The sequence below is a fragment of the Ascaphus truei genome, chromosome 19 (assembly GCF_040206685.1).
Source record: "Ascaphus truei isolate aAscTru1 chromosome 19, aAscTru1.hap1, whole genome shotgun sequence".
Taxonomy (NCBI): Eukaryota; Metazoa; Chordata; class Amphibia; order Anura; family Ascaphidae; genus Ascaphus; species Ascaphus truei.
Genome location: NC_134501.1, coordinates 33272867 through 33297646, shown reverse-complemented (window position 1 = coordinate 33297646; position 24780 = coordinate 33272867). Strand labels below are relative to the sequence as shown.

The following is a 24780-nucleotide window of genomic DNA, read 5'->3' as shown; positions in this document are numbered from 1 at the left end:
AAGCAAACAAATAGTTACTGTGCAATTTTACTTCTTTTCTAAGATATGGTTTTTCTCAAATGAATCACCATCTTGCCAACAAGTTGAGCTCTTCTCTTACACAAGCAAATATAACAGAAGCATGTTGTCTTTAGCAGTTACCGTACCCCTAAAACAGTTACTGGGACTGCTATGTAAATACAGTTAGAGGAAGTGTTAGCATTGTAAATGTGTAATTTCAATGTTTTGAAAGAAGAAAAAGAATGGAGATGCTGGGGATTGAACCCAGGACCTCATACATGCGAAGCATGCGCTCTACCACTGAGCTACATCCCCTTCATATGCAGACTGTTTTGATGGGAGACCAAATAAGAGACGATTTAATATGTAGTCATGTCAAATAACATTTAAATGACTTTCCTGTCTGGGAATCGAACCCCTGCTTTGTGCGTGATAGGTGGGAAATTATACTAGCAAGGATTGGTTGGAAGAAATTTTGAAAAATTTCTGTCCAAAGTCCATCAACAGTTTTTCATAGCACCATCCTGGAGTCCATCTCAGTGATAAGCACACAAATAGGACATGACATCTAATGAAACAAAAATTGATGTGATGAATCCCCGAAAGTGTACAATGGTGAAACATTTAGTAGGTCCAGGGAGACACTGAAAAAACATCAAAATATAACTGTGAGCAACTATAGTAACACAGAACATAACCAAAAATCCATATATATATTTTTAAAAGAAAAAAATGATGGGTTCTTAGAATTCATATTGAACTTAGAATCACTATTGATTGTCTTCCACTGTCTTAATATACTGTTTCTAATCTTATTTGATGCGATAGAATAAGGGGATATCAAGTGTATTAACCTTTTCCATATGTTGGTATAAAATGTTATCAAAATACCCTCTAGCACCAAAAGTACCAGCCATTTCTGTTAGATGTCTTCCAATATTCCTGGGTTCACTTGCAATCCTTTTTAATTGCATACGCTGATTCAAGGGGAAATTGTTCACCAATTCTGGAGAACTATTGAAGGTTGTTACAATCAGTAGCTTTTATGTATTTATCAGTTTGTACGGTGTTATCCACTTTAAATCGAAGTCAAAAAAGGGTATTTGTTGATTCTCAACTGTAAGTGTGAACCTAATAGTGTGATGCTTTGTATTCAGCTGGTTCACAAAATCAAGGCAACTAAGTAATTCTGTACATTTATCCTGCTAAAATGACTAGTCATAGAAGACCCTATAACTATGAAAGGGTAGATCCAGAGAGTCTGCTGAAGCTAACCTTTCAGACATTTTACAGTAGGGTTCAGACCAAAGCAAACAAATAGTTACTGTGCAATTTTACTTCTTTTCTAAGATATGGTTTTTCTCAAATGAATCACCATCTTGCCAACAAGTTGAGCTCTTCTCTTACACAAGCAAATATAACAGAAGCATGTTGTCTTTAGCAGTTACCGTACCCCTAAAACAGTTACTGGGACTGCTATGTAAATACAGTTAGAGGAAGTGTTAGCATTGTAAATGTGTAATTTCAATGTTTTGAAAGAAGAAAAAGAATGGAGATACTGGGGATTGAACCCAGGACCTCATACATGCAAAGCATGCGCTCTACCACTGAGCTACATCCCCTTCTTTTGCAAACTGTTTTGATGGGAGACCAAATAAGAGACGATACAATATGTAGTCATGTAAAATAACATTTAAATGACTTCCCTGTCTGGGAATCGAACCTCTGCTTGTGCGTTATAGGTGGGAAATTATACTAGCAAGGATTGGTTGGAAGAAATTTTGAAAAATGTCTGTCCAAAGTCCATCAACAGTTTTTCATAGCACCATCCTGGACTCCATCTCAGTGATAAGCACACAAATAGGACATGACATCTAATGAAACAAAAATTGATGTGATGAATCCCCGTTAGTGTACAATGGTGAAACATTTAGTAGGTCCAGGGAGACACTGAAAAAACATCAAAATATAACTGTGAGCAACTATAGTAACACAGAACATAACCAAAAATCCATATATATATTTTTTTTAAAGAAAAAAATGATGGGTTCTTAGAAATCATATTGAACTTAGAATCGCTATTGATTGTCTTCCACTGTCTTAATATACTGTTTCTAATCTTATTTGATGCGATAGAATAAGGGGATATCAAGTGTATTAACCTTTTCCATATGTTGGTATAAAATGTTATCAAAATACCCTCTAGCAGCAAATGTACCAGCCATTTCTGTTAGAAGTCTTCCAATATTCCTGGGTTCACTTGCAATCCTCTTTAATTGCATACGCTGATTCAAGGGGAAATTGTTCCCCAATTCTGGAGAACTATTGAAGGTTGTTACAATCAGTAGCTTTTATGTATTTATCAGTTTGTACGGTGTTATCCACTTTAAATCGAAGTCTAAAAAGGGTATTTGTTGATTCTCAACTGTAAGTGTGAACATAATAGTGTGATGCTTTGTATTCAGCTGGTTCACAAAATCAAGGCAACTAAGTAATTCTGTACATTTATCCTGCTAAGATGACTAGTCACAGAAGACCCTATAACTATGAAAGGGTAGATCCAGAGAGTCTGCTGAAGCTAACCTTTCAGACATTTTACAGTAGGGTTCAGACCAAAGCAAACAACTAGTTACTGTGCAATTTTACTTCTTTTCTAAGATATGGTTTTTCTCAAATGAATCACCATCTTGCCAACAAGTTGAGCTCTTCTCTTACACAAGCAAATATAACAGAAGCATGTTGTCTTTAGCAGTTACCGTACCCCTAAAACAGTTACTGGGACTGCTATGTAAATACAGTTAGAGGAAGTGTTAGCATTGTAAATGTGTAATTTCAATGTTTTGAAAGAAGAAAAAGAATGGAGATGCTGGGGATTGAACCCAGGACCTCATACATGCGAAGCATGCGCTCTACCACTGAGCTACATCCCCTTCTTTTGCAGACAGTTTTGATGAGAGACCAAATAAGAGACGATACAATATGTAGTCATGTAAAATAACATTTAAATGACTTCCCTGTCTGGGAATCGAACCTCTGCTTGTGCGTTATAGGTGGGAAATTATACTAGCAAGGATTGGTTGGAAGAAATTTTGAAAAATGTCTGTCCAAAGTCCATCAACAGTTTTTCATAGCACCATCCTGGACTCCATCTCAGTGATAAGCACACAAATAGGACATGACATCTAATGAAACAAAAATTGATGTGATGAATCCCCGTTAGTGTACAATGGTGAAACATTTAGTAGGTCCAGGGAGACACTGAAAAAACATCAAAATATAACTGTGAGCAACTATAGTAACACAGAACATAACCAAAAATCCATATATATATTTTTTTAAAAGAAAAAAATGATGGGTTCTTAGAAATCATATTGAACTTAGAATCGCTATTGATTGTCTTCCACTGTCTTAATATACTGTTTCTAATCTTATTTGATGCGATAGAATAAGGGGATATCAAGTGTATTAACCTTTTCCATATGTTGGTATAAAATGTTATCAAAATACCCTCTAGCAGCAAATGTACCAGCCATTTCTGTTAGAAGTCTTCCAATATTCCTGGGTTCACTTGCAATCCTCTTTAATTGCATACGCTGATTCAAGGGGAAATTGTTCCCCAATTCTGGAGAACTATTGAAGGTTGTTACAATCAGTAGCTTTTATGTATTTATCAGTTTGTACGGTGTTATCCACTTTAAATCGAAGTCTATAAAGGGTATTTGTTGATTCTCAACTGTAAGTGTGAACCTAATAGTGTGATGCTTTGTATTCAGCTGGTTCACAAAATCAAGGCAACTAAGTAATTCTGTACATTTATCCTGCTAAGATGACTAGTCATAGAAGACCCTATAACTATGAAAGGGTAGATCCAGAGAGTCTGCTGAAGCTAACCTTTCCGACATTTTACAGTAGGGTTCAGACCAAAGCAAACAACTAGTTACTGTGCAATTTTACTTCTTTTCTAAGATATGGTTTTTCTCAAATGAATCACCATCTTGCCAACAAGTTGAGCTCTTCTCTTACACAAGCAAATATAACAGAAGCATGTTGTCTTTAGCAGTTACCGTACCCCTAAAACAGTTACTGGGACTGCTATGTAAATACAGTTAGAGGAAGTGTTAGCATTGTAAATGTGTAATTTCAATGTTTTGAAAGAAGAAAAAGAATGGAGATGCTGGGGATTGAACCCAGGACCTCATACATGCGAAGCATGCGCTCTACCACTGAGCTACATCCCCTTCTTTTGCAAACTGTTTTGATGGGAGACCAGATAAGAGACGATATAATATGTAGTCATGTCAAATAACATTTAAATGACTTCCCTGTCTGGGAATCGAACCCCTGCTTTGTGCGTGATAGGTGGGAAATTATACTAGCAAGGATTGGTTGGAAGAAATTTTGAAAAATTTCTGTCCAAAGTCCATCAACAGTTTTTCATAGCACCATCCTGGAGTCCATCTCAGTGATAAGCACACAAATAGGACATGACATCTAATGAAACAAAAATTGATGTGATGAATCCCCGAAAGTGTACAATGGTGAAACATTTAGTAGGTCCAGGGAGACACTGAAAAAACATCAAAATATAACTGTGAGCAACTATAGTAACACAGAACATAACCAAAAATCCATATATATATTTTTAAAAGAAAAAAATGATGGGTTCTTAGAATTCATATTGAACTTAGAATCACTATTGATTGTCTTCCACTGTCTTAATATACTGTTTCTAATCTTATTTGATGCGATAGAATAAGGGGATATCAAGTGTATTAACCTTTTCCATATGTTGGTATAAAATGTTATCAAAATACCCTCTAGCACCAAAAGTACCAGCCATTTCTGTTAGATGTCTTCCAATATTCCTGGGTTCACTTGCAATCCTTTTTAATTGCATACGCTGATTCAAGGGGAAATTGTTCACCAATTCTGGAGAACTATTGAAGGTTGTTACAATCAGTAGCTTTTATGTATTTATCAGTTTGTACGGTGTTATCCACTTTAAATCGAAGTCAAAAAAGGGTATTTGTTGATTCTCAACTGTAAGTGTGAACCTAATAGTGTGATGCTTTGTATTCAGCTGGTTCACAAAATCAAGGCAACTAAGTAATTCTGTACATTTATCCTGCTAAAATGACTAGTCATAGAAGACCCTATAACTATGAAAGGGTAGATCCAGAGAGTCTGCTGAAGCTAACCTTTCAGACATTTTACAGTAGGGTTCAGACCAAAGCAAACAAATAGTTACTGTGCAATTTTACTTCTTTTCTAAGATATGGTTTTTCTCAAATGAATCACCATCTTGCCAACAAGTTTAGCTCTTCTCTTACACAAGCAAATATAACAGAAGCATGTTGTCTTTAGCAGTTACCGTACCCCTAAAACAGTTACTGGGACTGCTATGTAAATACAGTTAGAGGAAGTGTTAGCATTGTAAATGTGTAATTTCAATGTTTTGAAAGAAGAAAAAGAATGGAGATACTGGGGATTGAACCCAGGACCTCATACATGCAAAGCATGCGCTCTACCACTGAGCTACATCCCCTTCTTTTGCAAACTGTTTTGATGGGAGACCAAATAAGAGACGATACAATATGTAGTCATGTAAAATAACATTTAAATGACTTCCCTGTCTGGGAATCGAACCTCTGCTTGTGCGTTATAGGTGGGAAATTATACTAGCAAGGATTGGTTGGAAGAAATTTTGAAAAATGTCTGTCCAAAGTCCATCAACAGTTTTTCATAGCACCATCCTGGACTCCATCTCAGTGATAAGCACACAAATAGGACATGACATCTAATGAAACAAAAATTGATGTGATGAATCCCCGTTAGTGTACAATGGTGAAACATTTAGTAGGTCCAGGGAGACACTGAAAAAACATCAAAATATAACTGTGAGCAACTATAGTAACACAGAACATAACCAAAAATCCATATATATATTTTTTTTAAAGAAAAAAATGATGGGTTCTTAGAAATCATATTGAACTTAGAATCGCTATTGATTGTCTTCCACTGTCTTAATATACTGTTTCTAATCTTATTTGATGCGATAGAATAAGGGGATATCAAGTGTATTAACCTTTTCCATATGTTGGTATAAAATGTTATCAAAATACCCTCTAGCAGCAAATGTACCAGCCATTTCTGTTAGAAGTCTTCCAATATTCCTGGGTTCACTTGCAATCCTCTTTAATTGCATACGCTGATTCAAGGGGAAATTGTTCCCCAATTCTGGAGAACTATTGAAGGTTGTTACAATCAGTAGCTTTTATGTATTTATCAGTTTGTACGGTGTTATCCACTTTAAATCGAAGTCTAAAAAGGGTATTTGTTGATTCTCAACTGTAAGTGTGAACATAATAGTGTGATGCTTTGTATTCAGCTGGTTCACAAAATCAAGGCAACTAAGTAATTCTGTACATTTATCCTGCTAAGATGACTAGTCACAGAAGACCCTATAACTATGAAAGGGTAGATCCAGAGAGTCTGCTGAAGCTAACCTTTCAGACATTTTACAGTAGGGTTCAGACCAAAGCAAACAACTAGTTACTGTGCAATTTTACTTCTTTTCTAAGATATGGTTTTTCTCAAATGAATCACCATCTTGCCAACAAGTTGAGCTCTTCTCTTACACAAGCAAATATAACAGAAGCATGTTGTCTTTAGCAGTTACCGTACCCCTAAAACAGTTACTGGGACTGCTATGTAAATACAGTTAGAGGAAGTGTTAGCATTGTAAATGTGTAATTTCAATGTTTTGAAAGAAGAAAAAGAATGGAGATGCTGGGGATTGAACCCAGGACCTCATACATGCGAAGCATGCGCTCTACCACTGAGCTACATCCCCTTCTTTTGCAGACTGTTTTGATGAGAGACCAAATAAGAGACGATACAATATGTAGTCATGTAAAATAACATTTAAATGACTTCCCTGTCTGGGAATCGAACCTCTGCTTGTGCGTTATAGGTGGGAAATTATACTAGCAAGGATTGGTTGGAAGAAATTTTGAAAAATGTCTGTCCAAAGTCCATCAACAGTTTTTCATAGCACCATCCTGGACTCCATCTCAGTGATAAGCACACAAATAGGACATGACATCTAATGAAACAAAAATTGATGTGATGAATCCCCGTTAGTGTACAATGGTGAAACATTTAGTAGGTCCAGGGAGACACTGAAAAAACATCAAAATATAACTGTGAGCAACTATAGTAACACAGAACATAACCAAAAATCCATATATATATTTTTTTAAAAGAAAAAAATGATGGGTTCTTAGAAATCATATTGAACTTAGAATCGCTATTGATTGTCTTCCACTGTCTTAATATACTGTTTCTAATCTTATTTGATGCGATAGAATAAGGGGATATCAAGTGTATTAACCTTTTCCATATGTTGGTATAAAATGTTATCAAAATACCCTCTAGCAGCAAATGTACCAGCCATTTCTGTTAGAAGTCTTCCAATATTCCTGGGTTCACTTGCAATCCTCTTTAATTGCATACGCTGATTCAAGGGGAAATTGTTCCCCAATTCTGGAGAACTATTGAAGGTTGTTACAATCAGTAGCTTTTATGTATTTATCAGTTTGTACGGTGTTATCCACTTTAAATCGAAGTCTAAAAAGGGTATTTGTTGATTCTCAACTGTAAGTGTGAACATAATAGTGTGATGCTTTGTATTCAGCTGGTTCACAAAATCAAGGCAACTAAGTAATTCTGTACATTTATCCTGCTAAGATGACTAGTCATAGAAGACCCTATAACTATGAAAGGGTAGATCCAGAGAGTCTGCTGAAGCTAACCTTTCAGAAATTTTACAGTAGGGTTCAGACCAAAGCAAACAACCAGTTACTGTGCAATTTTACTTCTTTTCTAAGATATGGTTTTTCTCAAATGAATCACCATCTTGCCAACAAGTTGAGCTCTTCTCTTACACAAGCAAATATAACAGAAGCATGTTGTCTTTAGCAGTACCGTACCCCTAAAACAGTTACTGGGACTGCTATGTAAATACAGTTAGAGGAAGTGTTAGCATTGTAAATGTGTAATTTCAATGTTTTGAAAGAAGAAAAAGAATGGAGATGCTGGGGATTGAACCCAGGACCTCATACATGCGAAGCATGCGCTCTACCACTGAGCTACATCCCCTTCTTTTGCAAACTGTTTTGATGGGAGACCAAATAAGAGACGATACAATATGTAGTCATGTAAAATAACATTTAAATGACTTCCCTGTCTGGGAATCGAACCTCTGCTTGTGCGTTATAGGTGGGAAATTATACTAGCAAGGATTGGTTGGAAGAAATTTTGAAAAATGTCTGTCCAAAGTCCATCAACAGTTTTTCATAGCACCATCCTGGACTCCATCTCAGTGATAAGCACACAAATAGGACATGACATCTAATGAAACAAAAATTGATGTGATGAATCCCCGTTAGTGTACAATGGTGAAACATTTAGTAGGTCCAGGGAGACACTGAAAAAACATCAAAATATAACTGTGAGCAACTATAGTAACACAGAACATAACCAAAAATCCATATATATATTTTTTTAAAAGAAAAAAATGATGGGTTCTTAGAAATCATATTGAACTTAGAATCGCTATTGATTGTCTTCCACTGTCTTAATATACTGTTTCTAATCTTATTTGATGCGATAGAATAAGGGGATATCAAGTGTATTAACCTTTTCCATATGTTGGTATAAAATGTTATCAAAATACCCTCTAGCAGCAAATGTACCAGCCATTTCTGTTAGAAGTCTTCCAATATTCCTGGGTTCACTTGCAATCCTCTTTAATTGCATACGCTGATTCAAGGGGAAATTGTTCCCCAATTCTGGAGAACTATTGAAGGTTGTTACAATCAGTAGCTTTTATGTATTTATCAGTTTGTACGGTGTTATCCACTTTAAATCGAAGTCTAAAAAGGGTATTTGTTGATTCTCAACTGTAAGTGTGAACCTAATAGTGTGATGCTTTGTATTCAGCTGGTTCACAAAATCAAGGCAACTAAGTAATTCTGTACAGATGACTAGTCATAGAAGACCCTATAACTATGAAAGGGTAGATCCAGAGAGTCTGCTGAAGCTAACCTTTCCGACATTTTACAGTAGGGTTCAGACCAAAGCAAACAACTAGTTACTGTGCAATTTTACTTCTTTTCTAAGATATGGTTTTTCTCAAATGAATCACCATCTTGCCAACAAGTTGAGCTCTTCTCTTACACAAGCAAATATAACAGAAGCATGTTGTCTTTAGCAGTACCGTACCCCTAAAACAGTTACTGGGACTGCTATGTAAATACAGTTAGAGGAAGTGTTAGCATTGTAAATGTGTAATTTCAATGTTTTGAAAGAAGAAAAAGAATGGAGATGCTGGGGATTGAACCCAGGACCTCATACATGCGAAGCATGCGCTCTACCACTGAGCTACATCCCCTTCTTTTGCAGACTGTTTTGATGGGAGACCAAATAAGAGACGATATAATATGTAGTCATGTCAAATAACATTTAAATGACTTCCCTGTCTGGGAATCGAACCCCTGCTTTGTGCGTGATAGGTGGGAAATTATACTAGCAAGGATTGGTTGGAAGAAATTTTGAAAAATTTCTGTCCAAAGTCCATCAACAGTTTTTCATAGCACCATCCTGGAGTCCATCTCAGTGATAAGCACACAAATAGGACATGACATCTAATGAAACAAAAATTGATGTGATGAATCCCCGAAAGTGTACAATGGTGAAACATTTAGTAGGTCCAGGGAGACACTGAAAAAACATCAAAATATCGCTATTGATTGTCTTCCACTGTCTTAATATACTGTTTCTAATCTTATTTGATGTGATAGAATAAGGGGATATCAAGTGTATTAACCTTTTCCATATGTTGGTATAAAATGTTATCAAAATACCCTCTAGCAGCAAATGTACCAGCCATTTCTGTTAGAAGTCTTCCAATATTCCTGGGTTCACTTGCAATCCTCTTTAATTGCATATGCTGATTCAAGGGGAAATTGTTCCCCAATTCTGGAGAACTATTGAAGGTTGTTACAATCAGTAGCTTTTATGTATTTATCAGTTTGTACGGTGTTATCCACTTTAAATCGAAGTCTATAAAGGGTATTTGTTGATTCTCAACTGTAAGTGTGAACATAATAGTGTGATGCTTTGTATTCAGCTGGTTCACAAAATCAAGGCAACTAAGTAATTCTGTACATTTATCCTGCTAAGATGACTAGTCATAGAAGACCCTATAACTATGAAAGGGTAGATCCAGAGAGTCTGCTGAAGCTAACCTTTCAGACATTTTACAGTAGGGTTCAGACCAAAGCAAACAACTAGTTACTGTGCAATTTTACTTCTTTTCTAAGATATGGTTTTTCTCAAATGAATCACCATCTTGCCAACAAGTTGAGCTCTTCTCTTACACAAGCAAATATAACAGAAGCATGTTGTCTTTAGCAGTTACCGTACCCCTAAAACAGTTACTGGGACTGCTATGTAAATACAGTTAGAGGAAGTGTTAGCATTGTAAATGTGTAATTTCAATGTTTTGAAAGAAGAAAAAGAATGGAGATGCTGGGGATTGAACCCAGGACCTCATACATGCGAAGCATGCGCTCTACCACTGAGCTACATCCCCTTCTTTTGCAAACTGTTTTGATGGGAGACCAGATAAGAGACGATATAATATGTAGTCATGTCAAATAACATTTAAATGACTTCCCTGTCTGGGAATCGAACCCCTGCTTTGTGCGTGATAGGTGGGAAATTATACTAGCAAGGATTGGTTGGAAGAAATTTTGAAAAATGTCTGTCCAAAGTCCATCAACAGTTTTTCATAGCACCATCCTGGAGTCCATCTCAGTGATAAGCACACAAATAGGACATGACATCTAATGAAACAAAAATTGATGTGATGAATCCCCGTTAGTGTACAATGGTGAAACATTTAGTAGGTCCAGGGAGACACTGAAAAAACATCAAAATATAACTGTGAGCAACTATAGTAACACAGAACATAACCAAAAATCCATATATATATTTTTAAAAGAAAAAAATGATGGGTTCTTAGAAATCATATTGAACTTAGAATCGCTATTGATTGTCTTCCACTGTCTTAATATACTGTTTCTAATCTTATTTGATGTGATAGAATAAGGGGATATCAAGTGTATTAACCTTTTCCATATGTTGGTATAAAATGTTATCAAAATACCCTCTAGCAGCAAATGTACCAGCCATTTCTGTTAGAAGTCTTCCAATATTCCTGGGTTCACTTGCAATCCTCTTTAATTGCATACGCTGATTCAAGGGGAAATTGTTCCCCAATTCTGGAGAACTATTGAAGGTTGTTACAATCAGTAGCTTTTATGTATTTATCAGTTTGTACGGTGTTATCCACTTTAAATCGAAGTCTAAAAAGGGTATTTGTTGATTCTCAACTGTAAGTGTGAACCTAATAGTGTGATGCTTTGTATTCAGCTGGTTCACAAAATCAAGGCAACTAAGTAATTCTGTACATTTATCCTGCTAAGATGACTAGTCATAGAAGACCCTATAACTATGAAAGGGTAGATCCAGAGAGTCTGCTGAAGCTTACCTTTCAGACATTTTACAGTAGGGTTCAGACCAAAGCAAACAACTAGTTACTGTGCAATTTTACTTCTTTTCTAAGATATGGTTTTTCTCAAATGAATCACCATCTTGCCAACAAGTTGAGCTCTTCTCTTACACAAGCAAATATAACAGAAGCATGTTGTCTTTAGCAGTTACCGTACCCCTAAAACAGTTACTGGGACTGCTATGTAAATACAGTTAGAGGAAGTGTTAGCATTGTAAATGTGTAATTTCAATGTTTTGAAAGAAGAAAAAGAATGGAGATGCTGAGGATTGAACCCAGGACCTCATACATGCGAAGCATGCGCTCTACCACTGAGCTACATCCCCTTCTTTTGCAAACTGTTTTGATGGGAGAACAAATAAGAGACGATATAATATGTAGTCATGTCAAATAACATTTAAATGACTTCCCTGTCTGGGAATCGAACCCCTGCTTTGTGCGTGATAGGTGGGAAATTATACTAGCAAGGATTGGTTGGAAGAAATTTTGAAAAATGTCTGTCCAAAGTCCATCAACAGTTTTTCATAGCACCATCCTGGAGTCCATCTCAGTGATAAGCACACAAATAGGACATGACATCTAATGAAACAAAAATTGATGTGATGAATCCCCGTTAGTGTACAATGGTGAAACATTTAGTAGGTCCAGGGAGACACTGAAAAAACATCAAAATATAACTGTGAGCAACTATAGTAACACAGAACATAACCAAAAATCCATATATATATTTTTTTAAAAGAAAAAAATGATGGGTTCTTAGAAATCATATTGAACTTAGAATCGCTATTGATTGTCTTCCACTGTCTTAATATACTGTTTCTAATCTTATTTGATGCGATAGAATAAGGGGATATCAAGTGTATTAACCTTTTCCATATGTTGGTATAAAATGTTATCAAAATACCCTCTAGCAGCAAATGTACCAGCCATTTCTGTTAGAAGTCTTCCAATATTCCTGGGTTCACTTGCAATCCTCTTTAATTGCATACGCTGATTCAAGGGGAAATTGTTCCCCAATTCTGGAGAACTATTGAAGGTTGTTACAATCAGTAGCTTTTATGTATTTATCAGTTTGTACGGTGTTATCCACTTTAAATCGAAGTCTAAAAAGGGTATTTGTTGATTCTCAACTGTATGTGTGAACCTAATAGTGTGATGCTTTGTATTCAGCTGGTTCACAAAATCAAGGCAACTAAGTAATTCTGTACATTTATCCTGCTAAGATGACTAGTCATAGAAGACCCTATAACTATGAAAGGGTAGATCCAGAGAGTCTGCTGAAGCTAACCTTTCAGACATTTTACAGTAGGGTTCAGACCAAAGCAAACAACTAGTTACTGTGCAATTTTACTTCTTTTCTAAGATATGGTTTTTCTCAAATGAATCACCATCTTGCCAACAAGTTGAGCTCTTCTCTTACACAAGCAAATATAACAGAAGCATGTTGTCTTTAGCAGTTACCGTACCCCTAAAACAGTTACTGGGACTGCTATGTAAATACAGTTAGAGGAAGTGTTAGCATTGTAAATGTGTAATTTCAATGTTTTGAAAGAAGAAAAAGAATGGAGATGCTGGGGATTGAACCCAGGACCTCATACATGCGAAGCATGCGCTCTACCACTTAGCTACATCCCCTTCTTTTGCAAACCGTTTTGATGGGAGACCAAATAAGAGACGATATAATATGTAGTCATGTCAAATAACATTTAAATGACTTCCCTGTCTGGGAATCGAACCCCTGCTTTGTGCGTGATAGGTGGGAAAATCATACTAGCAAGGATTGGTTGGAAGAAATTTTGAAAAATGTCTGTCCAAAGTCCATCAACAGTTTTTCATAGCACCATCCTGGAGTCCATCTCAGTGATAAGCACACAAATAGGACATGACATCTAATGAAACAAAAATTGATGTGATGAATCCCCGTTAGTGTACAATGGTGAAACATTTAGTAGGTCCAGGGAGACACTGAAAAAACATCAAAATATAACTGTGAGCAACTATAGTAACACAGAACATAACCAAAAATCCATATATATATTTTTAAAAGAAAAAAATGATGGGTTCTTAGAAATCATATTGAACTTAGAATCGCTATTGATTGTCTTCCACTGTCTTAATATACTGTTTCTAATCTTATTTGATGTGATAGAATAAGGGGATATCAAGTGTATTAACCTTTTCCATATGTTGGTATAAAATGTTATCAAAATACCCTCTAGCAGCAAATGTACCAGCCATTTCTGTTAGATGTCTTCCAATATTCCTCGGTTCACTTAAATTCCTCTTTAATTGCATACGCTGATTCAAGGGGAAATTGTTCACCATTTCTGGAGAACTATTGAAGGTTGTTACAATCAGTAGCTTTTATGTATTTATCAGTTTGTACGGTGTTATCCACTTTAAATCGAAGTCTAAAAAGGGTATTTGTTGATTCTCAACTGTATGTGTGAACCTAATAGTGTGATGCTTTGTATTCAGCTGGTTCACAAAATCAAGGCAACTAAGTAATTCTGTACATTTATCCTGCTAAGATGACTAGTCATAGAAGACCCTATAACTATGAAAGGGTAGATCCAGAGAGTCTGCTGAAGCTAACCTTTCAGAAATTTTACAGTAGGGTTCAGACCAAAGCAAACAACTAGTTACTGTGCAATTTTACTTCTTTTCTAAGATATGGTTTTTCTCAAATGAATCACCATCTTGCCAACAAGTTGAGCTCTTCTCTTACACAAGCAAATATAACAGAAGCATGTTGTCTTTAGCAGTTACCGTACCCCTAAAACAGTTACTGGGACTGCTATGTAAATACAGTTAGAGGAAGTGTTAGCATTGTAAATGTGTAATTTCAATGTTTTGAAAGAAGAAAAAGAATGGAGATGCTGGGGATTGAACCCAGGACCTCATACATGCGAAGCATGCGCTCTACCACTTAGCTACATCCCCTTCTTTTGCAAACCGTTTTGATGGGAGACCAAATAAGAGACGATATAATATGTAGTCATGTCAAATAACATTTAAATGACTTCCCTGTCTGGGAATCGAACCCCTGCTTTGTGCGTGATAGGTGGGAAAATCATACTAGCAAGGATTGGTTGGAAGAAATTTTGAAAAATGTCTGTTCAAAGTCCATCAACAGTTTTTCATAGCACCATCCTGGACTCCATCTCAGTGATAAGCACACAAATAGGACATGACATCTAATGAAACAAAAATTGATGTGATGAATCCCCGTTAGTGTACAATGGTGAAACATTTAGTAGGTCCAGGGAGACACTGAAAAAACATCAAAATATAACTGTGAGCAACTATAGTAACACAGAACATAACCAAAAATCCATATATATATTTTTAAAAGAAAAAAATTATGGGTTCTTAGAAATCATATTGAACTTAGAATCGCTATTGATTGTCTTCCACTGTCTTAATATACTGTTTCTAATCTTATTTGATGTGATAGAATAAGGGGATATCAAGTGTATTAACCTTTTCCATATGTTGGTATAAAATGTTATCAAAATACCCTCTAGCAGCAAATGTACCAGCCATTTCTGTTAGAAGTCTTCCAATATTCCTGGGTTCACTTGCAATCCTCTTTAATTGCATACGCTGATTCAAGGGGAAATTGTTCCCCAATTCTGGAGAACTATTGAAGGTTGTTACAATCAGTAGCTTTTATGTATTTATCAGTTTGTACGGTGTTATCCACTTTAAATCGAAGTCTAAAAAGGGTATTTGTTGATTCTCAACTGTATGTGTGAACCTAATAGTGTGATGCTTTGTATTCAGCTGGTTCACAAAATCAAGGCAACTAAGTAATTCTGTACATTTATCCTGCTAAGATGACTAGTCATAGAAGACCCTATAACTATGAAAGGGTAGATCCAGAGAGTCTGCTGAAGCTAACCTTTCAGACATTTTACAGTAGGGTTCAGACCAAAGCAAACAACTAGTTACTGTGCAATTTTACTTCTTTTCTAAGATATGGTTTTTCTCAAATGAATCACCATCTTGCCAACAAGTTGAGCTCTTCTCTTACACAAGCAAATATAACAGAAGCATGTTGTCTTTAGCAGTTACCGTACCCCTAAAACAGTTACTGGGACTGCTATGTAAATACAGTTAGAGGAAGTGTTAGCATTGTAAATGTGTAATTTCAATGTTTTGAAAGAAGAAAAAGAATGGAGATGCTGGGGATTGAACCCAGGACCTCATACATGCGAAGCATGCGCTCTACCACTGAGCTACATCCCCTTCTTTTGCAAACTGTTTTGATGGGAGACCAGATAAGAGACGATATAATATGTAGTCATGTCAAATAACATTTAAATGACTTCCCTGTCTGGGAATCGAACCCCTGCTTTGTGCGTGATAGGTGGGAAATTATACTAGCAAGGATTGGTTGGAAGAAATTTTGAAAAATGTCTGTCCAAAGTCCATCAACAGTTTTTCATAGCACCATCCTGGAGTCCATCTCAGTGATAAGCACACAAATAGGACATGACATCTAATGAAACAAAAATTGATGTGATGAATCCCCGTTAGTGTACAATGGTGAAACATTTAGTAGGTCCAGGGAGACACTGAAAAAACATCAAAATATAACTGTGAGCAACTATAGTAACACAGAACATAACCAAAAATCCATATATATATTTTTAAAAGAAAAAAATTATGGGTTCTTAGAAATCATATTGAACTTAGAATCGCTATTGATTGTCTTCCACTGTCTTAATATACTGTTTCTAATCTTATTTGATGTGATAGAATAAGGGGATATCAAGTGTATTAACCTTTTCCATATGTTGGTATAAAATGTTATCAAAATACCCTCTAGCAGCAAATGTACCAGCCATTTCTGTTAGAAGTCTTCCAATATTCCTGGGTTCACTTGCAATCCTCTTTAATTGCATACGCTGATTCAAGGGGAAATTGTTCCCCAATTCTGGAGAACTATTGAAGGTTGTTACAATCAGTAGCTTTTATGTATTTATCAGTTTGTACGGTGTTATCCACTTTAAATCGAAGTCTAAAAAGGGTATTTGTTGATTCTCAACTGTATGTGTGAACCTAATAGTGTGATGCTTTGTATTCAGCTGGTTCACAAAATCAAGGCAACTAAGTAATTCTGTACATTTATCCTGCTAAGATGACTAGTCATAGAAGACCCTATAACTATGAAAGGGTAGATCCAGAGAGTCTGCTGAAGCTAACCTTTCAGACATTTTACAGTAGGGTTCAGACCAAAGCAAACAACTAGTTACTGTGCAATTTTACTTCTTTTCTAAGATATGGTTTTTCTCAAATGAATCACCATCTTGCCAACAAGTTGAGCTCTTCTCTTACACAAGCAAATATAACAGAAGCATGTTGTCTTTAGCAGTTACCGTACCCCTAAAACAGTTACTGGGACTGCTATGTAAATACAGTTAGAGGAAGTGTTAGCATTGTAAATGTGTAATTTCAATGTTTTGAAAGAAGAAAAAGAATGGAGATGCTGGGGATTGAACCCAGGACCTCATACATGCGAAGCATGCGCTCTACCACTGAGCTACATCCCCTTCTTTTGCAAACTGTTTTGATGGGAGACCAGATAAGAGACGATATAATATGTAGTCATGTCAAATAACATTTAAATGACTTCCCTGTCTGGGAATCGAACCCCTGCTTTGTGCGTGATAGGTGGGAAATTATACTAGCAAGGATTGGTTGGAAGAAATTTTGAAAAATGTCTGTCCAAAGTCCATCAACAGTTTTTCATAGCACCATCCTGGAGTCCATCTCAGTGATAAGCACACAAATAGGACATGACATCTAATGAAACAAAAATTGATGTGATGAATCCCCGTTAGTGTACAATGGTGAAACATTTAGTAGGTCCAGGGAGACACTGAAAAAACATCAAAATATAACTGTGAGCAACTATAGTAACACAGAACATAACCAAAAATCTATATATATATATTTTTAAAAGAAAAAAATGATGGGTTCTTAGAAATCATATTGAACTTAGAATCGCTATTGATTGTCTTCCACTGTCTTAATATACTGTTTCTAATCTTATTTGATGTGATAGAATAAGGGGATATCAAGTGTATTAACCTTTTCCATATGTTGGTATAAAATGTTATCAAAATACCCTCTAGCAGCAAATGTACCAGCCATTTCTGTTAGAAGTCTTCCAATATTCCTGGGTTCACTTGCAATCCTCTTTAATTGCATACGCTGATTCAAGGGGAAATTGTTCCCCAATTCTGGAGAACTATTGAAGGTTGTTACAATCAGTAGCTTTTATGTATTTATCAGTTTGTACGGTGTTATCCACTTTAAATCGAAGTCTAAAAAGGGTATTTGTTGATTCTCAACTGTATGTGTGAACCTAATAGTGTGATGCTTTGTATTCAGCTGGTTCACAAAATCAAGGCAACTAAGTAATTCTGTACATTTATCCTGCTAAGATGACTAGTCATAGAAGACCCTATAACTATGAAAGGGTAGATCCAGAGAGTCTGCTGAAGCTCACCTTTCAGAAATTTTACAGTAGGGTTCAGACCAAAGCAAACAACTAGTTACTGTGCAATTTTACTTCTTTTCTAAGATATGGTTTTTCTCAAATGAATCACCATCTTGCCAACAAGTTGAGCTCTTCTCTTACACAAGCAAATATAACAGAAGCATGTTGTCTTTAGCAGTTACCGTACCCCTAAAACAGTTACTGGGACTGCTATGTAAATACAGTTAGAGGAAGTGTTAGCATTGTAAATGTGTAATTTCAATGTTTTGAAAGAAGAAAAAGAATGGAGATGCTGGGGATTGAACCCAGGACCTCATACATGCGAAGCATGCGCTCTACCACTGAGCTACATCCCCTTCTTTTGCAAACTGTTTTGATGGGAGACCAGATAAGAGACGATATAATATGTAGTCATGTCAAATAACATTTAAATGACTTCCCTGTCTGGGAATCGAACCCCTGCTTTGTGCGTGATAGGTGGGAAATTATACTAGCAAGGATTGGTTGGAAGAAATTTTGAAAAATGTCTGTCCAAAGTCCATCAACAGTTTTTCATAGCACCATCCTGGAGTCCATCTCAGTGATAAGCACACAAATAGGACATGACATCTAATGAAACAAAAATTGATGTGATGAATCCCCGTTAGTGTACAATGGTGAAACATTTAGTAGGTCCAGGGAGACACTGAAAAAACATCAAAATATAACTGTGAGCAACTATAGTAACACAGAACATAACCAAAAATCTATATATATATATTTTTAAAAGAAAAAAATGATGGGTTCTTAGAAATCATATTGAACTTAGAATCGCTATTGATTGTCTTCCACTGTCTTAATATACTGTTTCTAATCTTATTTGATGTGATAGAATAAGGGGATATCAAGTGTATTAACCTTTTCCATATGTTGGTATAAAATGTTATCAAAATACCCTCTAGCAGCAAATGTACCAGCCATTTCTGTTAGAAGTCTTCCAATATTCCTGGGTTCACTTGCAATCCTCTTTAATTGCATACGCTGATTCAAGGGGAAATTGTTCCCCAATTCTGGAGAACTATTGAAGGTTGTTACAATCAGTAGCTTTTATGTATTTATCAGTTTGTACGGTGTTATCCACTTTAAATCGAAGTCTAAAAAGGGTATTTGTTGATTCTCAACTGTATGTGTGAACCTAATAGTGTGATGCTTTGTATTCAGCTGGTTCACAAAATCAAGGCAACTAAGTAATTCTGTACATTTATCCTGCTAAGATGACTAGTCATAGAAGACCCTATAACTATGAAAGGGTAGATCCAGAGAGTCTGCTGAAGCTCACCTTTCAGAAATTTTACAGTAGGGTTCAGACCAAAGCAAACAACTAGTTACTGTGCAATTTTACTTCTTTTCTAAGATATGGTTTTTCTCAAATGAATCACCATCTTGCCAACAAGTTGAGCTCTTCTCTTACACAAGCAAATATAACAGAAGCATGTTGTCTTTAGCAGTTACCGTACCCCTAAAACAGTTACTGGGACTGCTATGTAAATACAGTTAGAGGAAGTGTTAGCATTGTAAATGTGTAATTTCAATGTTTTGAAAGAAGAAAAAGAATGGAGATGCTGGGGATTGAACCCAGGACCTCATACATGCGAAGCATGCGCTCTACCACTGAGCTACATCCCCTTCTTTTGCAAACTGTTTTGATGGGAGACCAGATAAGAGACGATATAATATGTAGTCATGTCAAATAACATTTAAATGACTTCCCTGTCTGGGAATCGAACCCCTGCTTTGTGCGTGATAGGTGGGAAATTATACTAGCAAGGATTGGTTGGAAGAAATTTTGAAAAATGTCTGTCCAAAGTCCATCAACAGTTTTTCATAGCACCATCCTGGAGTCCATCTCAGTGATAAGCACACAAATAGGACATGACATCTAATGAAACAAAAATTGATGTGATGAATCCCCGTTAGTGTACAATGGTGAAACATTTAGTAGGTCCAGGGAGACACTGAAAAAACATCAAAATATAACTGTGAGCAACTATAGTAACACAGAACATAACCAAAAATCCATATATATATTTTTAAAAGAAAAAAATGATGGGTTCTTAGAAATCATATTGAACTTAGAATCGCTATTGATTGTCTTCCACTGTCTTAATATACTGTTTCTAATCTTATTTGATGTGATAGAATAAGGGGATATCAAGTGTATTAACCTTTTCCATATGTTGGTATAAAATGTTATCAAAATACCCTCTAGCAGCAAATGTACCAGCCATTTCTGTTAGAAGTCTTCCAATATTCCTGGGTTCACTTGCAATCCTCTTTAATTGCATATGCTGATTCAAGGGGAAATTGTTCCCCAATTCTGGAGAACTATTGAAGGTTGTTACAATCAGTAGCTTTTATGTATTTATCAGTTTGTACGGTGTTATCCACTTTAAATCGAAGTCTAAAAAGGGTATTTGTTGATTCTCAACTGTATGTGTGAACCTAATAGTGTGATGCTTTGTATTCAGCTGGTTCACAAAATCAAGGCAACTAAGTAATTCTGTACATTTATCCTGCTAAGATGACTAGTCATAGAAGACCCTATAACTATGAAAGGGTAGATCCAGAGAGTCTGCTGAAGCTCACCTTTCAGAAATTTTACAGTAGGGTTCAGACCAAAGCAAACAACTAGTTACTGTGCAATTTTACTTCTTTTCAAAGATATGGTTTTTCTCAAATGAATCACCATCTTGCCAACAAGTTGAGCTCTTCTCTTACACAAGCAAATATAACAGAAGCATGTTGTCTTTAGCAGTTACCGTACCCCTAAAACAGTTACTGGGACTGCTATGTAAATACAGTTAGAGGAAGTGTTAGCATTGTAAATGTGTAATTTCAATGTTTTCAAAGAAGAAAAAGAATGGAGATGCTGGGGATTGAACCCAGGACCTCATACATGCGAAGCATGCGCTCTACCACTGAGCTACATCCCCTTCTTTTGCAAACTGTTTTGATTGGAGACCAGATAAGAGACGATATAATATGTAGTCATGTCAAATAACATTTAAATGACTTCCCTGTCTGGGAATCGAACCCCTGATTTGTGCGTGATAGGTGGGAAATTATACTAGCAAGGATTGGTTGGAAGAAATTTTGAAAAATGTCTGTCCAAAGTCCATCAACAGTTTTTCATAGCACCATCCTGGAGTCCATCTCAGTGATAAGCACACAAATAGGACATGACATCTAATGAAACAAAAATTGATGTGATGAATCCCCGTTAGTGTACAATGGTGAAACATTTAGTAGGTCCAGGGAGACACTGAAAAAACATCAAAATATAACTGTGAGCAACTATAGTAACACAGAACATAACCAAAAATCCATATATATATTTTTTAAAGAAAAAAATGATGGGTTCTTAGAAATCATATTGAACTTAGAATCGCTATTGATTGTCTTCCACTGTCTTAATATACTGTTTCTAATCTTATTTGATGTGATAGAATAAGGGGATATCAAGTGTATTAACCTTTTCCATATGTTGGTATAAAATGTTATCAAAATACCCTCTAGCAGCAAATGTACCAGCCATTTCTGTTAGAAGTCTTCCAATATTCCTGGGTTCACTTGCAATCCTCTTTAATTGCATATGCTGATTCAAGGGGAAATTGTTCCCCAATTCTGGAGAACTATTGAAGGTTGTTACAATCAGTAGCTTTTATGTATTTATCAGTTTGTACGGTGTTATCCACTTTAAATCGAAGTCTAAAAAGGGTATTTGTTGATTCTCAACTGTATGTGTGAACCTAATAGTGTGATGCTTTGTATTCAGCTGGTTCACAAAATCAAGGCAACTAAGTAATTCTGTACATTTATCCTGCTAAGATGACTAGTCATAGAAGACCCTATAACTATGAAAGGGTAGATCCAGAGAGTCTGCTGAAGCTAACCTTTCAGAAATTTTACAGTAGGGTTCAGACCAAAGCAAACAACTAGTTACTGTGCAATTTTACTTCTTTTCTAAGATATGGTTTTTCTCAAATGAATCACCATCTTGCCAACAAGTTGAGCTCTTCTCTTACACAAGCAAATATAACAGAAGCATGTTGTCTTTAGCAGTTACCGTACCCCTAAAACAGTTACTGGGACTGCTATGTAAATACAGTTAGAGGAAGTGTTAGCATTGTAAATGTGTAATTTCAATGTTTTGAAAGAAGAAAAAGAATGGAGATGCTGGGGATTGAACCCAGGACCTCATACATGCGAAGCATGCGCTCTACCACTGAGCTACATCCCCTTCTTTTGCAAACTGTTTTGATGGGAGACCAGATAAGAGACGATATAATATGTAGTCATGTCAAATAACATTTAAATGACTTCCCTGTCTGGGAATCGAACCCCTGCTTTGTGCGTGATAGGTGGGAAATTATACTAGCAAGGATTGGTTGGAAGAAATTTTGAAAAATGTCTGTCCAAAGTCCATCAACAGTTTTTCATAGCACCATCCTGGAGTCCATCTCAGTGATAAGCACACAAATAGGACATGACATCTAATGAAACAAAAATTGATGTGATGAATCCCCGTTAGTGTACAATGGTGAAACATTTAGTAGGTCCAGGGAGACACTGAAAAAACATCAAAATATAACTGTGAGCAACTATAGTAACACAGAACATAACCAAAAATCCATATATATATTTTTAAAAGAAAAAAATGATGGGTTCTTAGAAATCATATTGAACTTAGAATCGCTATTGATTGTCTTCCACTGTCTTAATATACTGTTTCTAATCTTATTTGATGTGATAGAATAAGGGGATATCAAGTGTATTAACCTTTTCCATATGTTGGTATAAAATGTTATCAAAATACCCTCTAGCAGCAAATGTACCAGCCATTTCTGTTAGAAGTCTTCCAATATTCCTGGGTTCACTTGCAATCCTCTTTAATTGCATATGCTGATTCAAGGGGAAATTGTTCCCCAATTCTGGAGAACTATTGAAGGTTGTTACAATCAGTAGCTTTTATGTATTTATCAGTTTGTTCGGTGTTATCCACTTTAAATCGAAGTCTAAAAAGGGTATTTGTTGATTCTCAACTGTATGTGTGAACCTAATAGTGTGATGCTTTGTATTCAGCTGGTTCACAAAATCAAGGCAACTAAGTAATTCTGTACATTTATCCTGCTAAGATGACTAGTCATAGAAGACCCTATAACTATGAAAGGGTAGATCCAGAGAGTCTGCTGAAGCTAACCTTTCAGACATTTTACAGTAGGGTTCAGACCAAAGCAAACAACTAGTTACTGTGCAATTTTACTTCTTTTCTAAGATATGGTTTTTCTCAAATGAATCACCATCTTGCCAACAAGTTGAGCTCTTCTCTTACACAAGCAAATATAACAGAAGCATGTTGTCTTTAGCAGTTACCGTACCCCTAAAACAGTTACTGGGACTGCTATGTAAATACAGTTAGAGGAAGTGTTAGCATTGTAAATGTGTAATTTCAATGTTTTGAAAGAAGAAAAAGAATGGAGATGCTGGGGATTGAACCCAGGACCTCATACATGCGAAGCATGCGCTCTACCACTGAGCTACATCCCCTTCTTTTGCAAACTGTTTTGATGGGAGACCAGATAAGAGACGATATAATATGTAGTCATGTCAAATAACATTTAAATGACTTCCCTGTCTGGGAATCGAACCCCTGCTTTGTGCGTGATAGGTGGGAAATTATACTAGCAAGGATTGGTTGGAAGAAATTTTGAAAAATGTCTGTCCAAAGTCCATCAACAGTTTTTCATAGCACCATCCTGGAGTCCATCTCAGTGATAAGCACACAAATAGGACATGACATCTAATGAAACAAAAATTGATGTGATGAATCCCCGTTAGTGTACAATGGTGAAACATTTAGTAGGTCCAGGGAGACACTGAAAAAACATCAAAATATAACTGTGAGCAACTATAGTAACACAGAACATAACCAAAAATCTATATATATATATTTTTAAAAGAAAAAAATGATGGGTTCTTAGAAATCATATTGAACTTAGAATCGCTATTGATTGTCTTCCACTGTCTTAATATACTGTTTCTAATCTTATTTGATGTGATAGAATAAGGGGATATCAAGTGTATTAACCTTTTCCATATGTTGGTATAAAATGTTATCAAAATACCCTCTAGCAGCAAATGTACCAGCCATTTCTGTTAGAAGTCTTCCAATATTCCTGGGTTCACTTGCAATCCTCTTTAATTGCATACGCTGATTCAAGGGGAAATTGTTCCCCAATTCTGGAGAACTATTGAAGGTTGTTACAATCAGTAGCTTTTATGTATTTATCAGTTTGTACGGTGTTATCCACTTTAAATCGAAGTCTAAAAAGGGTATTTGTTGATTCTCAACTGTATGTGTGAACCTAATAGTGTGATGCTTTGTATTCAGCTGGTTCACAAAATCAAGGCAACTAAGTAATTCTGTACATTTATCCTGCTAAGATGACTAGTCATAGAAGACCCTATAACTATGAAAGGGTAGATCCAGAGAGTCTGCTGAAGCTCACCTTTCAGAAATTTTACAGTAGGGTTCAGACCAAAGCAAACAACTAGTTACTGTGCAATTTTACTTCTTTTCTAAGATATGGTT

At 36.0% G+C, this 24780-nt stretch overlaps 19 non-coding genes across 19 annotated transcripts; all 19 read right to left on the bottom strand.

The window, feature by feature from the left end:
• Positions 1–243: 243 nt before the first annotated feature.
• On the bottom strand, positions 244–315 carry TRNAA-CGC (transfer RNA alanine (anticodon CGC)). The gene has a single exon. It is a non-coding gene; the product is annotated as a tRNA-Ala (tRNA).
• Positions 316–1550: 1235 nt separating this feature from the next.
• Positions 1551–1622, bottom strand: TRNAA-UGC (transfer RNA alanine (anticodon UGC)). Its single transcript has one exon. It is a non-coding gene; the product is annotated as a tRNA-Ala (tRNA).
• Positions 1623–2858: 1236 nt separating this feature from the next.
• Positions 2859–2930, bottom strand: TRNAA-CGC (transfer RNA alanine (anticodon CGC)). Its single transcript has one exon. It is a non-coding gene; the product is annotated as a tRNA-Ala (tRNA).
• Positions 2931–4166: 1236 nt separating this feature from the next.
• TRNAA-CGC (transfer RNA alanine (anticodon CGC)) lies at positions 4167–4238 on the bottom strand. Its single transcript has one exon. It is a non-coding gene; the product is annotated as a tRNA-Ala (tRNA).
• A 1235-nt stretch (positions 4239–5473) lies between these two features.
• TRNAA-UGC (transfer RNA alanine (anticodon UGC)) lies at positions 5474–5545 on the bottom strand. Its single transcript has one exon. It is a non-coding gene; the product is annotated as a tRNA-Ala (tRNA).
• A 1236-nt stretch (positions 5546–6781) lies between these two features.
• TRNAA-CGC (transfer RNA alanine (anticodon CGC)) lies at positions 6782–6853 on the bottom strand. The gene has a single exon. It is a non-coding gene; the product is annotated as a tRNA-Ala (tRNA).
• A 1235-nt stretch (positions 6854–8088) lies between these two features.
• Positions 8089–8160, bottom strand: TRNAA-CGC (transfer RNA alanine (anticodon CGC)). The gene has a single exon. It is a non-coding gene; the product is annotated as a tRNA-Ala (tRNA).
• A 1222-nt stretch (positions 8161–9382) lies between these two features.
• TRNAA-CGC (transfer RNA alanine (anticodon CGC)) lies at positions 9383–9454 on the bottom strand. Its single transcript has one exon. It is a non-coding gene; the product is annotated as a tRNA-Ala (tRNA).
• Positions 9455–10585: 1131 nt separating this feature from the next.
• Positions 10586–10657, bottom strand: TRNAA-CGC (transfer RNA alanine (anticodon CGC)). Its single transcript has one exon. It is a non-coding gene; the product is annotated as a tRNA-Ala (tRNA).
• A 1235-nt stretch (positions 10658–11892) lies between these two features.
• TRNAA-CGC (transfer RNA alanine (anticodon CGC)) lies at positions 11893–11964 on the bottom strand. The gene has a single exon. It is a non-coding gene; the product is annotated as a tRNA-Ala (tRNA).
• A 1237-nt stretch (positions 11965–13201) lies between these two features.
• TRNAA-CGC (transfer RNA alanine (anticodon CGC)) lies at positions 13202–13273 on the bottom strand. Its single transcript has one exon. It is a non-coding gene; the product is annotated as a tRNA-Ala (tRNA).
• Positions 13274–14509: 1236 nt separating this feature from the next.
• Positions 14510–14581, bottom strand: TRNAA-CGC (transfer RNA alanine (anticodon CGC)). Its single transcript has one exon. It is a non-coding gene; the product is annotated as a tRNA-Ala (tRNA).
• A 1236-nt stretch (positions 14582–15817) lies between these two features.
• TRNAA-CGC (transfer RNA alanine (anticodon CGC)) lies at positions 15818–15889 on the bottom strand. Its single transcript has one exon. It is a non-coding gene; the product is annotated as a tRNA-Ala (tRNA).
• Positions 15890–17124: 1235 nt separating this feature from the next.
• On the bottom strand, positions 17125–17196 carry TRNAA-CGC (transfer RNA alanine (anticodon CGC)). Its single transcript has one exon. It is a non-coding gene; the product is annotated as a tRNA-Ala (tRNA).
• A 1237-nt stretch (positions 17197–18433) lies between these two features.
• Positions 18434–18505, bottom strand: TRNAA-CGC (transfer RNA alanine (anticodon CGC)). Its single transcript has one exon. It is a non-coding gene; the product is annotated as a tRNA-Ala (tRNA).
• Positions 18506–19742: 1237 nt separating this feature from the next.
• Positions 19743–19814, bottom strand: TRNAA-CGC (transfer RNA alanine (anticodon CGC)). Its single transcript has one exon. It is a non-coding gene; the product is annotated as a tRNA-Ala (tRNA).
• A 1235-nt stretch (positions 19815–21049) lies between these two features.
• Positions 21050–21121, bottom strand: TRNAA-CGC (transfer RNA alanine (anticodon CGC)). The gene has a single exon. It is a non-coding gene; the product is annotated as a tRNA-Ala (tRNA).
• A 1235-nt stretch (positions 21122–22356) lies between these two features.
• TRNAA-CGC (transfer RNA alanine (anticodon CGC)) lies at positions 22357–22428 on the bottom strand. The gene has a single exon. It is a non-coding gene; the product is annotated as a tRNA-Ala (tRNA).
• A 1235-nt stretch (positions 22429–23663) lies between these two features.
• Positions 23664–23735, bottom strand: TRNAA-CGC (transfer RNA alanine (anticodon CGC)). The gene has a single exon. It is a non-coding gene; the product is annotated as a tRNA-Ala (tRNA).
• Positions 23736–24780: the final 1045 nt, after the last annotated feature.